The sequence below is a fragment of the Macaca thibetana genome, chromosome 6 (genome assembly GCF_024542745.1).
Source record: "Macaca thibetana thibetana isolate TM-01 chromosome 6, ASM2454274v1, whole genome shotgun sequence".
Lineage (NCBI taxonomy): Eukaryota > Metazoa > Chordata > Mammalia > Primates > Cercopithecidae > Macaca > Macaca thibetana.
Genome location: NC_065583.1, coordinates 160,400,871 through 160,417,464, shown reverse-complemented (window position 1 = coordinate 160,417,464; position 16,594 = coordinate 160,400,871). Strand labels below are relative to the sequence as shown.

General features: G+C 42.6%; 1 protein-coding gene across 2 annotated transcripts in view; it reads left to right on the top strand.

The window, feature by feature from the left end:
• The first annotated feature begins 261 nt into the window (after positions 1-261).
• BASP1 (brain abundant membrane attached signal protein 1) overlaps positions 262-16,594 on the top strand; it is a 1,209,505-nt gene continuing 1,193,172 nt past the window's right edge. The window contains exon 1 of one of the 2 annotated variants that reach the window (XM_050794737.1): positions 262-265. The gene's annotated coding sequence lies outside the window, so the exon portion shown is untranslated. Of the gene's footprint in view, positions 266-3,764; positions 3,769-16,594 lie in introns of those variants that run through there. The other variant, XM_050794751.1, reaches the window with a different exon arrangement.

The following is a 16,594-nucleotide window of genomic DNA, read 5'->3' as shown; positions in this document are numbered from 1 at the left end:
GAGCAGATGGCCAAACTACTCTGGAGCAACCACCATGCAAGATGAGGCAACAGAGGAGGCCTTCGGGCTACTGGTGCAGCAGATACAGTGAGGCTCAAAGCCTACACCCAAAAACTGGGGGCAATTAGATCTACACCAGACAGAGGCCAGTGGGGCCTATAAGATAGAATCGTAAGGTGACCACCAATGTCTCCTCTCCCATCACTGTAGGATTATATATAACCCTTCCTCCCTTTTTCCTTCTGCCTCCAGAGTTAACGAGGGGGAAAAAAAGGAGAGAGTTAAAGATTCCTTTTTGTTTTAAGAAAGAAATTTACCCTAAAGACACAACTTTTTATTCAGAATATTGTTTTAGACCAGAAGAAACTGAGTTGTCTTGACTGGAAAATTCAAATGCCTTGCCCCCACTCCAGGTAACACCTTTAATGAGGGTGGAGACTCCAGAACCACTTGAAGCCTAAGGCTACAAAAAGTAAAAGTTCCTTTTTGTTTTGTGTTTGAACTTTTGGGTTACAGTGTGTAATTTCCAACTCAGATCCATGCTGGTTTTTGGCCTCCATTCTGGCTGGAACGTTGTGTCCATGTGGGGTCATGGCAAGTAATGGAGCTGGGGAGATTGGAAGGGGCCAAGCACTTGGGTACCATGTTAAGGAGCCTGGATTTTATCCTAAAGGCAAAGAGAAGGCTTAGAAAAATTTTAAGTCCGACAATAATATGATTAGATTTATGTCTTAGAAAAATGATTCACAGAAACACAGGAAATAATTTGAAGTGAGCAAAACTAGAAGCTGGGAGAGTACATAAGAGGCTATTAGAGAAAAGTAGGCAGGATATCTGGAGGGTCTTTATTAAGGTGGTGGCAGTGGGCATGGAGAAAATGGGATTGAATGATATTAAGGAAGTAAATACACAGGAAAGGTGGAAGATAACAATGATGCCTCTATCCCGGCTTGGACAACTGGGAGGATTATAATGCCATTTACTGACCAAAGGAACACAGGCAGTGTGAATTTGAGGGCCTCAGGGAAGGAAGATGACAATATATTATTAGTCTCTTCTCACATTGCTATAAAGAACTACTGGGTAATTTATAAGAAAAAAGGTTTAATTGGCTCACAGTTCCACAGCCTGTACAGGAAACATGGCTGGGGAGTCCTCAGGAAACTTACAATCACGGTGGAAGGTGAAGAGGAAGCCGGCACTTCCTACATGACTGAAACAGAAGGACGAGAGAGCAAAGTGGGAAGTGCTACACACTTTTAAACAGTGATCTCATGAGAACTCACTAATGAGACAGCACTGAGGGGATGATGCTAAACCATTAGAAACCATCCCCATGATCCTGTCATTCCCACCAGGCCCCACCTCCAACTATATATATATATATATATAGTGTGTGTGTGTGTATATATAGTATATATATAATAAATAAATATATATGTGCCTTCTCATTCATAATTTTCAAATTGTATGCTTAAATTTATTATAACATTTACTATCTATACCAAATAATTAAATAAAAATGAAAGCAAGTGAAATTCAAAGAACAACATGATTCTGCTTACAGGTCTCTCTGATCCCGTTTCATTGCCAGTGAATTCCTCTGGGCATCTTAATTCAAGAAATGATCCCTGGGAGCTCTCTGCCATAAAGGGATTACTATGAAACTGAAGCAGATTGTTTTGTGATGGGTAAAGCATAAGCAGGTAAGCAATTTGCAATTTGAGTAGAAGTGCTGAGAGCCGTGCTGTCAACACTTTGTCTTGGTAGTTGCAATGGTGGCTTTCAGTCGTGGGGATGAGGGCAGAGCAGGATTTTTCCATTTCCCACTCTTCCCTTGTTGGGCTAGTTGGTGACCTGGAGTCTACATGCTTCTAAGATTTAACTGTAAATAATTTGATGACTCAAATATAATAAAATAAATTATCTGGAAATTTATCTGGTCCATACAGAGAACTATGCTTGGCAGTATCCATGTCCAACTAGGACTCGAGCATTTGGTAGCCTTAACAAAAGCTTAGAGACTCAGAATAATGTGCTTGCACACGAGCTCAGACCAAACACATCTGTGATTGGCAGAATGATGGCCCCACAAGGATGTCCTGGTTATGCCGCCCTCAAACCTGTAAATATTTTACCTTATGAGGCAGAAAAAACTCGTGATAAAGTGAATGATCTTGAGATGGGAAGACTATCTTGAATTATTTGGGTGGGCCAATCATAATCAAAAGGCTCTTATAAGATAGAGATGGGAGAGTCAAAGTCAGAGAGGAGAAGTGATGAGAAAGCAGAGGTTGAAGTGGTGTGCTTGGAAGATGGAGGAAGGGATGACAAGTCAAGGAATGTGAGAAACCCCATAAGCTGGAAAGAAAGATAAGAAAACAAATTGAACCCTATTGCCCCCTGCAGAACCAGCCACATTGACACCTTAATTTTAGCCCCTTAAAATCTGCTTGGGATGTCTGCCCACTATAACTGTAAGATAATAAATCTGTATTGTTTTATTGAGTCACTAAGAAAGTGGTAATTTTTTACAATAGCAACAGGAAACTAATACGAGACATTATCTTCTGTTTGTTTCATGGTCATGTGTCTCAGCATCTTCCTTCTCATCAATTAGTCAGTCTTTTTTAGGGAGGAAGCCAGGTTGAAAGATGCTTCATAAGTAACATCGAGCCATGAACTGCCACAGCCGCTCATTCTTCCTGACCACATCCCCCTGCTCACTCTTTATACACACACACCATTGACTCTCTCCTTTAGGTGCTGGGTCTGGATGGTGGAGCATCTAGGTCACCAGACATAGGTTTATGGGGTTCTTCTTCCTCATGGTTATTTGAATACCAGGAAGTGGTGGCTGCTCAAAATCCAGCAAAACCCAGTCAAAAGTGGGTGGAGCCATGGAAATCCAACCTGAGTCGAGATTCATCCAAAGGATAGTCTCAATAAGCTACAATTGTCAAATGCAAACTTCTGACCCATACACATTATGAGTCTGAGAGAACATTTAGGGAAAAGGTATTTAAACAATTCCTCTCATATGCACTCAGTGTCAGTACAGCTGACAGCCTGAGAAGTTACTCCATGTTAAAAAACTCTGTTGCAAACGCCTTCTGTACCAAATGCTTCTGGGCTGACATTGAATCACTCAACCTGGCTCTTGCTAGACCCCTCATTTTTCCCCCAGCTGGGAAGACCTCTATGTAATTTCATTTGACTCTGTTGATCACCAATACGCTACAGAGGGCATTTAGAGATTAATTGCATAGGCATTTTTGCAGCCCATAGAGAAGCCTTCAGGAAACTGTTACAATGAGTAATTATCATTCAATAGATGTTAGAGCAATTCTAGATATGCAGTGATGAAATTAATCATAGCCTAATACATTCAACCAGGAACTTGTAAACAGCCTATCTTAAAGTATTTCCAATAGACAAATTCTTTCATCCTTTCAGAAAACTTTATTCAAGTCACAAATGCCCGTAAGATATTTGTAGAGCCTTTCCAAGGATCTCAGCTGGCAGAATAACTATTGAAGAGATAACCTATTCAGGAAAGATAAAATGTTTTCCAGCCTTCGTATAAATTGTATTTCCTCATTGTTTCCGAAATGATGGCAGCCAGAAAGAGGTCAGAAGTCTGCTGTGATAAAGAAGAAGTTGAAGCTAATGTGGATTCTGATAATGGTGTGTTAGTGATGAAGTAGAAAAAGAAAGGGAAGAAGGGAAAGAATAAGATTATGAAGGAGGAGGAGAAGAAGGTTGGGGGAGGAAGGGAACTGGCAAGTGTGAGAGCTATAAGAAATCTTAGTGGTTTTATAATCTGACCAGCATATGCACTGCAATCTCCTAGCAGGTGAATAATGGTGATTTATTTGGCTTTCAACATTGTCACATGATTCTTTTTAATGCAAACTTTGTCCAACTAACACTACACAGTGTTGATCAGAGCATCCTTCTGCACAAGTTAACCCACTTTGTGCAAGACTTTATACTTAAACCCAAGTGTGGGGTGCTCACATGGGTGACCCTGTAAAGTCACGGTTTCTGGTATCAACTGTCACCTTGCTGTTCCAGACAGGCCTTCTCTTTCTCAGTTCCCTTCCTTTCCCATCTTCCACCATATTTAAACTTTCAACAATCTCCTCTGATCCAAACTTGCAACAGTCTCCTCTGATCTATATTTCTAGCATATTCATTTATTGATTTAAAAAAATATTTGTTGAGAGTTTACTGTGTGCCAAACATGCTGTGTGCCAGTCATGCTAATAATCAAGGGAGCAGGGAGCAAGATGGCCGAATAGGAGCAGCTCCAGTCTCCAACTCCCAGCGCGAGCGACACAGAAGACCGGTGATTTCTGCATTTTCAACTGAGGTACTGGGTTCATCTCACTGGGGAGTGCCGGACGATCGGAGCTGGTCAGCTGCTGCAGCCCGACCAGCGAGAGCTGAAGCAGGGCGAGGCATTGCCTCACCTGGGAAGCGCAAGGGGGAAGGGAGTCCCTTTTCCTAGCCAGGGGAACTGAGACACACAACACCTGGAAAATCGGGTAACTCCCACCCCAATACTGCGCTTTAGGAAACAGGCACACCAGGAGATCGTATCCCACACCTGGCCGGGAGGGTCCCACACCCACGGAGCCTCCCTCGTTGCTAGCGCAGCAGTCTGTGATCTACCGGCAAGGCAGCAGCGAGGCTGGGGGAGGGGCGCCCGCCATTGCTGAGGCTTAAGTAGGTAAACAAAGCTGCTGGGAAGCTCGAACTGGGTGGAGCTCACAGCAGCTCAAGGAAACCTGCCTGTCTCCGTAGACTCCACCTCTGGGGACAGGGCACAGTAAACTAAGACACACAGACACCTCTGCACAGACGCAAACGACTCTGTCTGACAGCTTTGAAGAGAGCAGTGGATCTCCCAACACGGAGGTTGAGATCTGAGAAGGGACAGACTCCCTGCTCAAGCGGGTCCCTGACACCTGAGTAGCCTAACTGGGAGACATCCCCCACTAGGGGCAGTCTGACACCCCACACCTCACAGGGAGGAGTACACCCCTGAGAGGAAGCTTCCAAAGCAAGAATCAGACAGGTACACTCGCTGTTCAGAAATATTCTATCTTCTGCAGCCTCTGCTGCTGATACCCAGGCAAACAGGGTCTGGAGTGGACCTCAAGCAATCTCCAACAGACCTACAGCTGAGGATCCTGACTGTTAGAAGGAAAACTATCAAACAGGAAGGACACCTACACCAAAACCCCATCAGTACATCACCATCATCAAAGACCAGAGGCAGATAAAACCACAAAGATGGGGAAAAAGCAGGGCAGAAAAGCTGGAAATTCAAAAAATAAGAGCGCATCTCCCCCGGCAAAGGAGCGCAGCTCATCGCCAGCAACGGATCAAAGCTGGACGGAGAATGACTTTGACGAGATGAGAGAAGAAGGCTTCAGTCCATCAAATTTCTCAGAGCTAAAGGAGGAATTACGTACCCAGCGCAAAGAAACTAAAAATCTTGAAAAAAAAGTGGAAGAATTGATGGCTAGAGTAATTAATGCAGAGAAGGTCCTAAACGAAATGAAAGAGATGAAAACCATGACACGAGAAATACGTGACAAATGCACAAGCTTCAGTAACCGACTCGATCAACTGGAAGAAAGAGTATCAGCGATTGAGGATCAAATGAATGAAATGAAGCGAGAAGAGAAACCAAAAGAAAAAAGAAGAAAAAGAAACGAACAAAGCCTGCAAGAAGTATGGGATTATGTAAAAAGACCAAATCTACGTCTGATTGGGGTGCCTGAAAGTGAGGGGGAAAATGGAACCAAGTTGGAAAACACTCTTCAGGATATCATCCAGGAGAACTTCCCCAACCTAGTAGGGCAGGCCAACATTCAAATTCAGGAAATACAGAGAACGCCACAAAGATACTCCTCGAGAAGAGCAACTCCAAGACACATAATTGCCAGATTCACCAAAGTTGAAATGAAGGAAAAAATCTTAAGGGCAGCCAGAGAGAAAGGTCGGGTTACCCACAAAGGGAAGCCCATCAGACTAACAGCAGATCTCTCAGCAGAAACTCTACAAGCCAGAAGAGAGTGGGGGCCAATATTCAACATTCTTAAAGAAAAGAATTTTAAACCCAGAATTTCATATCCAGCCAAACTAAGTTTCATAAGTGAAGGAGAAATAAAATCCTTTACAGATAAGCAAATGCTTAGGGATTTTGTCACCACTAGGCCTGCCTTACAAGAGATCCTGAAGGAAGCACTAAACATGGAAAGAAACAACCGGTACCAGCCATTGCAAAAACATGCCAAAATGTAAAGACCATTGAGGCTAGGAAGAAACTGCATCAACTAATGAGCAAAATAACCAGTTAATATCATAATGGCAGGATCAAGTTCACACATAACAATATTAACCTTAAATGTAAATGGACTAAATGCTCCAATTAAAAGACACAGACTGGCAAACTGGATAAAGAGTCAAGACCCATCAGTCTGCTGTATTCAGGAGACCCATCTCACACGCAGAGACATACATAGGCTCAAAATAAAGGGATGGAGGAAGATTTACCAAGCAAATGGAGAACAAAAAAAAGCGGGGGTTGCAATACTAGTCTCTGATAAAACAGACTTTAAACCATCAAAGATCAAAAGAGACAAAGAAGGCCATTACATAATGGTAAAGGGATCAATTCAACAGGAAGAGCTAACTATCCTAAATATATATGCACCCAATACAGGAGCACCCAGATTCATAAAGCAAGTCCTTAGAGACTTACAAAGAGACTTAGACTCCCATACAATAATAATGGGAGACTTCAACACTCCACTGTCAACATTAGACAGATCAACGAGACAGAAAGTTAACAAGGATATCCAGGAATTGAACTCATCTCTGCAGCAAGCAGACCTAATAGACATCTATAGAACTCTCCACCCCAAATCAACAGAATATACATTCTTCTCAGCACCACATCGTACTTACTCCAAAATTGACCACGTAATTGGAAGTAAAGCACTCCTCAGCAAATGTACAAGAACAGAAATTATAACAAACTGTCTCTCAGACCACAGTGCAATCAAACTAGAACTCAGGACTAAGAAACTCACTCAAAACCGCTCAACTACATGGAAACTGAACAACCTGCTCCTGAATGACTACTGGGTACATAACGAAATGAAGGCAGAAATAAAGATGTTCTTTGAAACCAATGAGAACAAAGATACAACATACCAGAATCTCTGGGACACATTTAAAGCAGTGTGTAGAGGGAAATTTATAGCACTAAATGCCCACAAGAGAAAGCAGGAAAGATGTAAAATTGACACTCTAACATCGCAATTAAAAGAACTAGAGAAGCAAGAGCAAACACATTCGAAAGCTAGCAGAAGGCAAGAAATAACTAAGATCAGAGCAGAACTGAAGGAGATAGAGACACAAAAAACCCTCCAAAAAATCAATGAATCCAGGAGTTGGTTTTTTGAAAAGATCAACAAAATTGACAGACCACTAGCCAGACTAATAAAGAAGAAAAGAGAGAAGAATCAAATCGACGCAATTAAAAATGATCAAGGGGATATCACCACTGACCCCACAGAAATACAAACTACCATCAGAGAATACTATAAACACCTCTACGCAAATAAACTGGAAAATCTAGAAGAAATGGATAATTTCCTGGACACTTACACTCTTCCAAGACTAAACCAGGAAGAAGTTGAATCCCTGAATAGACCAATAGCAGGCTCTGAAATTGAGGCAACAATTAATAGCCTACCAACCAAAAAAAGTCCAGGACCAGATGGATTCACAGCTGAATTCTACCAGAGGTACAAAGAGGAGTTGGTACCATTCCTTCTGAAACTATTCCAATCAATAGAAAAAGAGGGAATCCTCCCTAACTCATTTTATGAGGCCAACATCATCCTGATACCAAAGCCTGGCAGAGACACAACAAAAAAAGAGAATTTTAGACCAATATCCCTGATGAACATCGATGCAAAAATCCTCAATAAAATACTGGCAAACCGGATTCAGCAACACATCAAAAAGCTTATCCACCATGATCAAGTGGGCTTCATCCCTGGGATGCAAGGCTGGTTCAACATTCGCAAATCAATAAACATAATCCAGCATATAAACAGAACCAAAGACAAGAACCACATGATTATCTCAATTGATGCAGAAAAGGCTTTTGACAAAATTCAACAGCCCTTCATGCTAAAAACGCTCAATAAATTCGGTATTGATGGAACGTACCTCAAAATAATAAGAGGTATTTATGACAAACCCACAGCCAATATCATACTGAATGGGCAAAAACTGGAAAAATTCCCTTTGAAAACTGGCACAAGACAGGGATGCCCTCTCTCACCACTCCTATTCAACATAGTGTTGGAAGTTCTGGCTAGGGCAATCAGGCAAGAGAAAGAAATCAAGGGTATTCGGTTAGGAAAAGAAGAAGTCAAATTGTCCCTGTTTGCAGATGACATGATTGTATATTTAGAAAACCCCATTGTCTCAGCCCAAAATCTCCTTAAGCTGATAAGCAACTTCAGCAAAGTCTCAGGATACAAAATTAATGTGCAAAAATCACAAGCATTCTTATACACCAGTAACAGACAAACAGAGAGCCAAATCAGGAATGAACTTCCATTCACAATTGCTGCAAAGAGAATAAAATACCTAGGAATCCAACTTACAAGGGATGTAAAGGACCTCTTCAAGGAGAACTACAAACCACTGCTCAGTGAAATCAAAGAGGACACAAACAAATGGAAGAACATACCATGCTCATGGATAGGAAGAATCAATATTGTGAAAATGGCCATACTGCCCAAGGTAATTTATAGATTCAATGCCATCCCCATCAAGCTACCAATGAGTTTCTTCACAGAATTGGAAAAAACTGCTTTAAAGTTCATATGGAACCAAAAAAGAGCCCGCATCTCCAAGACAATCCTAAGTCAAAAGAACAAAGCTGGAGGCATCACGCTACCTGACTTCAAACTATACTACAAGGCTACAGTAACCAAAACAGCATGGTACTGGTACCAAAACAGAGATATAGACCAATGGAACAGAACAGAGTCCTCAGAAATAATACCACACATCTACAGCCATTTGATCTTTGACAAACCTGAGAGAAACAAGAAATGGGGAAAGGATTCCCTATTTAATAAATGGTGCTGGGAAAATTGGCTAGCCATAAGTAGAAAGCTGAAACTGGATCCTTTCCTTACTCCTTATACGAAAATTAATTCAAGATGGATTAGAGACTTAAATGTTAGACCTAATACCATAAAAATCCTAGAGGAAAACCTAGGTAGTACCATTCAGGACATAGGCATGGGCAAAGATTTCATGTCTAAAACACCAAAAGCAACGGCAGCAAAAGCCAAAATTGACAAATGGGATCTCATTAAACTAAAGAGCTTCTGCACAGCAAAAGACACTACCATCAGAGTGAACAGGCAACCTACAGAATGGGAGAAAATTTTTGCAATCTACTCATCTGACAAAGGGCTAATATCCAGAACCTACAAAGAACTCAAACAAATTTACAAGAAAAAAACAAACAACCCCATCAAAAAGTGGGCAAAGGACATGAACAGACATTTCTCAAAAGAAGACATTCATACAGCCAACAGACACATGAAAAAATGCTCATCATCACTGGCCATCAGAGAAATGCAAATCAAAACCACAATGAGATACCATCTCACACCAGTTAGAATGGCAATCATTAAAAAGTCAGGAAACAACAGGTGCTGGAGAGGATGTGGAGAAATAGGAACACTTTTACACTGTTGGTGGGATTGTAAACTAGTTCAACCATTATGGAAAACAGTATGGCGATTCCTCAAGGATCTAGAACTAGATGTACCATATGACCCAGCCATCCCATTACTGGGTATATACCCAAAGGATTATAAATTATGCTGCTATAAAGACACATGCACACGTATGTTTATTGCAGCACTATTCACAATAGCAAAGACTTGGAATCAACCCAAATGTCCATCAGTGACAGATTGGATTAAGAAAATGTGGCACATATACACCATGGAATACTATGCAGCCATAAAAAAGGATGAGTTTGAGTCCTTTGTAGGGACTTGGATGCAGCTGGAATCCATCATTCTTAGCAAACTATCACAAGAACAGAAAACCAAACACCGCATGTTCTCACTCATAGGTGGGAACTGAACAATGAGATCACTTGGACTCAGGAAGGGGAACATCACACACCGGGGCTTATCATGGGGAGGGGGGAGGGGGGAGGGATTGCATTGGGAGTTATACCTGATGTAAATGACGAGTTGATGGGTGCAGCATACATATGGCACAAGTATACATATGTAACAAACCTGCACGTTATGCACATGTACCCTACAACTTAAAGTATAATAATAATAAATAAATTAAAAAAAAAAAAATAATCAAGGGAGCAGCAATTAACAAAATATAGCCCCAATTTTCATCAACTTTATGTTCTAGTGGAGGTAAAGAGTAGGAAATAAACATACACTATGTTGGGTGCTGGAAAGTTTTCCAGGGAACGTAAACCAGAGGGAGGGAGCAGAGAGCAGGAGGAAAGCACCATTTCAGAGTGGTCCAAGAGGACTTCATGACAGGAAGGAAGCAAAGTGGTCCATGAGGACATGCAGGCAAGTGTGTTCTAGGTAGAGGGAACAGTGAGCACAGAAGATGCTTTATATGTTTCAAAGCTCGCACAAGCCAGACTGAGCAAGTAAAAGAGTAGTAGGAGCCTAGGTCACAGAGGTAGATCACGTAGGACCTTGTGGGACATTGCAAAGACATTGACTTCATTCTCAGTGAGATGGGACCCCATTCGAGTGTGTTTAAGTAGAGGAATGACATGACTTGATTTATATTCTAAAATGATGACTCTGCTGCTCTGAGCTAGGACTATGGGGAGCAAGAGGAGTGTATTAGTTTTCTGTGGCTGTCATAGCAAAGTACCAATAGTTGGGTGGCTCAAAAAAAATAGACACATTGTTTCACAGTTATGGAGATCAGAAGTCCAAAATCTATGTGTCAGGAGGGCCATGGTCTCTCTGAAGGCTCTAGGGGAACATCCTTTCATGTTAGCTTTGGTGACTGCCAACAGTCTTGGCCCTCAGGGCTTGCAGCTCCCTCCCTCCAATCTCTGCCTCCATCATCACATGTCGCCTTCTCTTGTGTGTCTGTGTCTCTCTGTGTCTCAACCTGGTTTTCTCATAAGAACACCACTCATTGGATTTGGAGCTTATCCTCACCCAGTTTGACTTCATCTTAACTAATTACATAGGCAAAACTCTATTTCCAAATAAGGTCATAGGCTGAGATTCCAGGAAGACATGAATTTTGGAGGAAACACCATTCAACTCAGTACAACTGACGTCAGGGAGCTATTGAGATAGTCCCGCGAGAGATGATGGTGGCTTATACCAGCAAGGGAGGTAATGACTGGTGATTAGATTTGGAAAAAAATGGTAAAGACTGAACTGATAGAATTCACTAGTGGACTGAAGATGGGATACAAAGGAATGAAGGATTTGGGGATGATGCCAAGATTTTTTGGCTTAAGCAACTGTAAGAATGCAATTTCTACTTTCAGAGATGACAGGGGAACAGGTTTTCAAGAAGAAACAAAGAGTTCTGGTTTAGAGAGGTTGAGTATGAAGTACCAGGTCTCCTATTTCAAAGAGAAAATGGAAGCCACCAAGCAGGGCTTCCCTAATTTCCTTCAAACCAAAGCTGTGCACTTACCTGTGACCCTACCCTCGCTCTCCTCCTTCACTTCTGGTTGAAGTTGCAGCTCAAACACTATGCAGGGCTCCAGATCCCACCCTCTCCACCCTCCTCAGGGAGGTTTATCATCCTTACTTATTTACAATTTCAACTCCCATTTAAACATGCTCAGGGAGTTCACATCTTGAAATGAAGGAAGGAGAAACAAATGAATAAAAAATTAAAAAGGAGGAAGAAAAGGAAATCCCACTCTGAGAAACACAGCCACCGCCTACTTGTCACTGTCATTCACAATTAGATTGCAGCTTCTCTCCCACCTGCAATTTCACTGAAACTGCTTCTGTCAAGAGCACCAAGGCCCTCCTTGCTGATAAATGCCACAGGCTTCACAGTCCTGATCTGACTTTTCAGGAACATTTGATACTCTTGACTTGTTTTTGAAGCAGTCTTTCCCCTTGTGGCTTCTAAACATTTAACTCCCTTGGTCTTTCTCCCGACTCTGCACACTCTCTCTCCCCCGCTCCATCCCCACTCCTCCCACAGGTGCTGGTCCCATCTATGTCCCTAACATATAAGATTCTAGCAGCGATCTTGCTCCTAAGCTTTGGACTCACACATCTGATTGCCTCTTGGTCATCTCCACGTTGCTGTCTTATGTGCGCACAAACTCAGCAAAGCCACCAAAGGACATAGGATCATTCTGCCAACTCCTGCTGCCCTGAGCTCCCTGTACCTGGGTCAGCACAGGGCTCCCCCATCCTGCAGATCGCAAGAGACATCTGGGCAGCTCTCCTTGTTTTCTCTCTCTCTGCACCTCTGTATTAGTCTGTTTTCACACTGCAGTTGAAGACATACCTGAGACTGGTAATTTACAAAAGAAAGAGGTTTGTTGAACTTACAGTTCCATGTGGCTGGGGAGGCCTCACAATCATGGCAGAAGGTGAAAGGCACATCTCATGTGTTGGCAGACAAGAGAAGAGAGCTTATGCAGGGAAACTCCCCTTTTTAAAATCATCAGATCTCGTGCGACCTATTAACTATCATGACAACAGCACAGGAGAGACCAGCCCCCATGATTCAATTACCTCCCACCGGGTCCCTCACACACATGTGGGAATTCAAGATGAGATTTGGGTGGGGACAAGCCAAACCGTATCAGTCCCTTGCATGTAAATTGCCAAGTGTTCTGCTCGTCTCTAAATGTGCCTGCTTCCTGTGCACACTCTGTCTGCCTGTTCAGTCAGCCCCTGCTTCTTCAGGTTCTCAGTTTAAAAGGTGACCTCCTTCAGGAGACCCTCCCTGAACCCTCAGTCTCAGTCACTTGTCCTTCCCATGTGCTCTTCCTTGAGTTCTTATTTCTGCAAAACAGCACTTACACCACTCTGTTCTCAATGCCAGTTTACCTGACTCCATTCCCCACATGACCATAAACTTGAAGCCAGCCTGTCTCTTATCCTGTGTTCCTAGCAGCTTCCCCTCCTTTTCACCTCACAGGGTGACTTTTGGGCTCTTGGTCACTGTGCCCCCACCCTTTCCTCATCCCCTCCACGGCTGCTGCTGCTCCTGACTTGTTCCTCATCTTGTGAGGGGAAGCCTCTCCAGCTCATCTAGGGCACCGATCCTCATTAACACACCCAGCAGGAGCCAGCTGGGCCCCACTACGAGCCTCAACAATGGCACTGTGGGGAGAACGCCCCCACCGTGTTTGCGCAAGCCAAGATTAATGAATGAGGATGGGGCTACAGAGAAGGAAGCATCCTGAGAGCTGCAGCTCACAGAAGCAGCCTCATTATAAAGGACTTAGTTGAAGAGTGCTTTTTTTTTTCCCTTCTGCTGGTCTCCTAATCCATGCTTTGGTTCTTCCTTTTTGGTAAATCCCGACATTCTCAAGATTATCATGGGAAGAGTGTCCTAGTGAGTTTCTACAGCCTCCACCCATTGTTCTCATTGCCACAGCAGCTTCTGCGCAGAGCTCCACAGTCCCAAAGCCCCTGTGCAGCAGTGATGAAGAGCTAACTACACCGCTGTAATAAGGTGTTTCTCTCCATGGATCCTCTTGCCCACAGCTGATGCCCCTTCTGAGGTCCAGCAGTTGCCACGAATATCCCTGCTTGATGGGTCCATAGGCAAGATTTTTAAATGCCCAGTTCACCATGACAGATGCATTAAGCTCCCTTCTCTGTACGTATTAGAGCAAACATTTTCCCCCTATTAGTAATATCAGAAAAAGATAATTTCTCCCCTAAAAGCCATGTTGCATGTAGAAAACTCAACAATATGAAAAGTTGCAAGAAAATTTAGTGACTGCTCTCACTTATTTTGGAAAAGACATAGAAAATACTTAATCACACCACTTTGGGAGGCTGAGGCGGGTGGATCACTTGAGGTCAGGAGTTCGAGACCAGCCTGGCAAACATGGTGAAACTCCGTCTTTACAAAAATTAACTGGGCATGGTGGTGGGTGCCTGTAATCCCAGCTACTAGGGAGGCTGAGACTGGAGAATGGCGTGAACCCAGAAGGTGGAGGTTGCAATGAGCCAAGATTGTGCCATTGCATTCCAGCCTGGGCAATAAGAGTGAAACTCTGTATCAAAAAAAAAAAAAAAATGATTAAAAAATGCACCACTGAAACTTTATAGGAAACTGTGCATTATTTTCATTCTCCCATTGGCTCCTAGTGTCCTATATTTCCTAGGGAGAAAACATCTTAAAACAACTTTATTTTTTATTTTTATTTTTTTCTAGATGGAGTCTGCCTCCATTGCCCAGGTTGGAGTGCCGTAGCACAATCTTGGCTCACTGCAACCTCCGCCTCCTGGGTTCAAGCGATTCTCCTGCCTCAGCCTCTCAAGTAGCTGGGATTACAGGCACCCACCACCACGTCTGGCTAATTTTTGTATTTTTAGTAGAGTTGGAGTTTCACCATATTGGCCAGGTTGGTCTTGAACTCCTGACCTCGTGATCCGCCCACCTTGGCCTCCCAAAGTGCTGGGATTACAGTCCTGAGCCACTGCGCCTGACCAAAACAACTTTAAATTCCTTAATGAATTAACCACATAAATCTGTGGTCTATAAAATGGCACCTTTATGACGGAAATGAATTAATCTCTAGGTACCACTGGGGACCAGAACTTTTGAGCTTTGCTACAAATTATAGCATCTGCTGAAATTCTGTATCACCCACACATGATGGAAACATTTTTTCTGAACTGACAAACTGGCACTAAGCTAATTGCCTAAAGTACCTTTTTAAGGTCTTTAACCTATTATTTTTTAACATGTAGAACACCAAATGATTTTTGTATAAATTATGTGATTTATATAAATAATATATATGTATATAATGAAATAATTATATATTACATTGTTATATATTACATTTTATTATGTATTATATAATATTTATTTCATACATCATTTAAAACAAACTTTGCCACATCTTAGTTTATAAAAGGTTGAACTTGGAAAGAGAAGTTTAAAATATCAGATATTTGTAACTGACTGCTATTAAAAGATGTAAGTTAAATCCTAAGCTATACAGAGACATATAGGCAAAGCAATACCCCTGTTTAAAAGTGACATATCAGGCCAGGCGTGGTGCTCACACCTGTAATCCCAGCGTTTTGGGAGGCCCAGTGGGCACATCACTTGAGGCCAGGAGTTCAAGACCAGTCTGGCCAACATGGTGAAACCCTATCTTTACCAAAAATACAAAACACACACACACACACTAGCTGGGCAAGGTAGCACAAGCCTGTAATTCCAGCTACTCAGGAGGCTGAGGCACAAGAATTGCTTGAACCCAGGAGGCGGAGGTTGCAGTGAGTTGAGATCACTACATTGCACTCCAGCCTGGGCGACAGAATGAGGCTCTGTCTCAGAAAATAATGAATGATGAATGAATGAATGAACGAATGAATGAATAAATAAATAAATAAATCCACATCAGTTGCTAGATGACAAATCCTCCTCCCATACATAGACAAGGGAGGAGGGAGCATTTGTCCATCATCAAAAATAATAGGCCAGGCTAACATTGTTAACTTATGAAGAAAAAGCAGAAAAGAGAAGCAGTCCCAGGCTGAAACAAAAACAACAGAAAGAGCTTGCTTTATTTTGGTTTTAGTTATTGGGATGTATAGAATAAATAACAAAAACAAAAAAAAATTGGGTCAGTGACGTGGCTCATGTCTGTAATCTCAACACTTTGGGAGGCCGAGGCAGGCAGACGACCTGAGGTCAGGAGTTCAAGACCAGTCTGGCCAACATGGTGAAACCGCATCTCTACTAAAAAATACAAAAATTAGCCAGATGTGGTGGTGGCCGCCTGTAATCCCAGCTACTCAGGAAGCTGAGGCATGAGAATCGCTTGAACCTGGAAGGCAGAGGGTACAGTGAGCTGAGATCACACCACTCCACTCCAGCCTGGGTGACAGAGCAAGACTCAGCCTCAAAAAAATATATATACGAAAAATCAGATGATGACATGTATTAAGTGTTTGGGGCTAATAATGGAGAAACTGTCCTCCACTCCACAAAACCTATGATGTGCTTTCCTCTTCATAATGATGCACGTTGCCATCCCCTGGGAGAATGCAAGAAAGCAGCATAGCCCATTTGATGCCCTAGTATTTTTATTGCCTCATTTGAATTTGCAGCAACTGGTGGACAGAGAACATCCATCTCCCACAAATGACCCTGCTAAATCTTACCACCCACTGCTTGAACACCAGCTTCTATATGAGATTCAGTCCCAGATACCTAAGGTGGGTCATGTCTTCACCTGTGGCCCACAGTCCCCTACAGGAAGCCTCGCCATTACTGGAACATGCCTGTC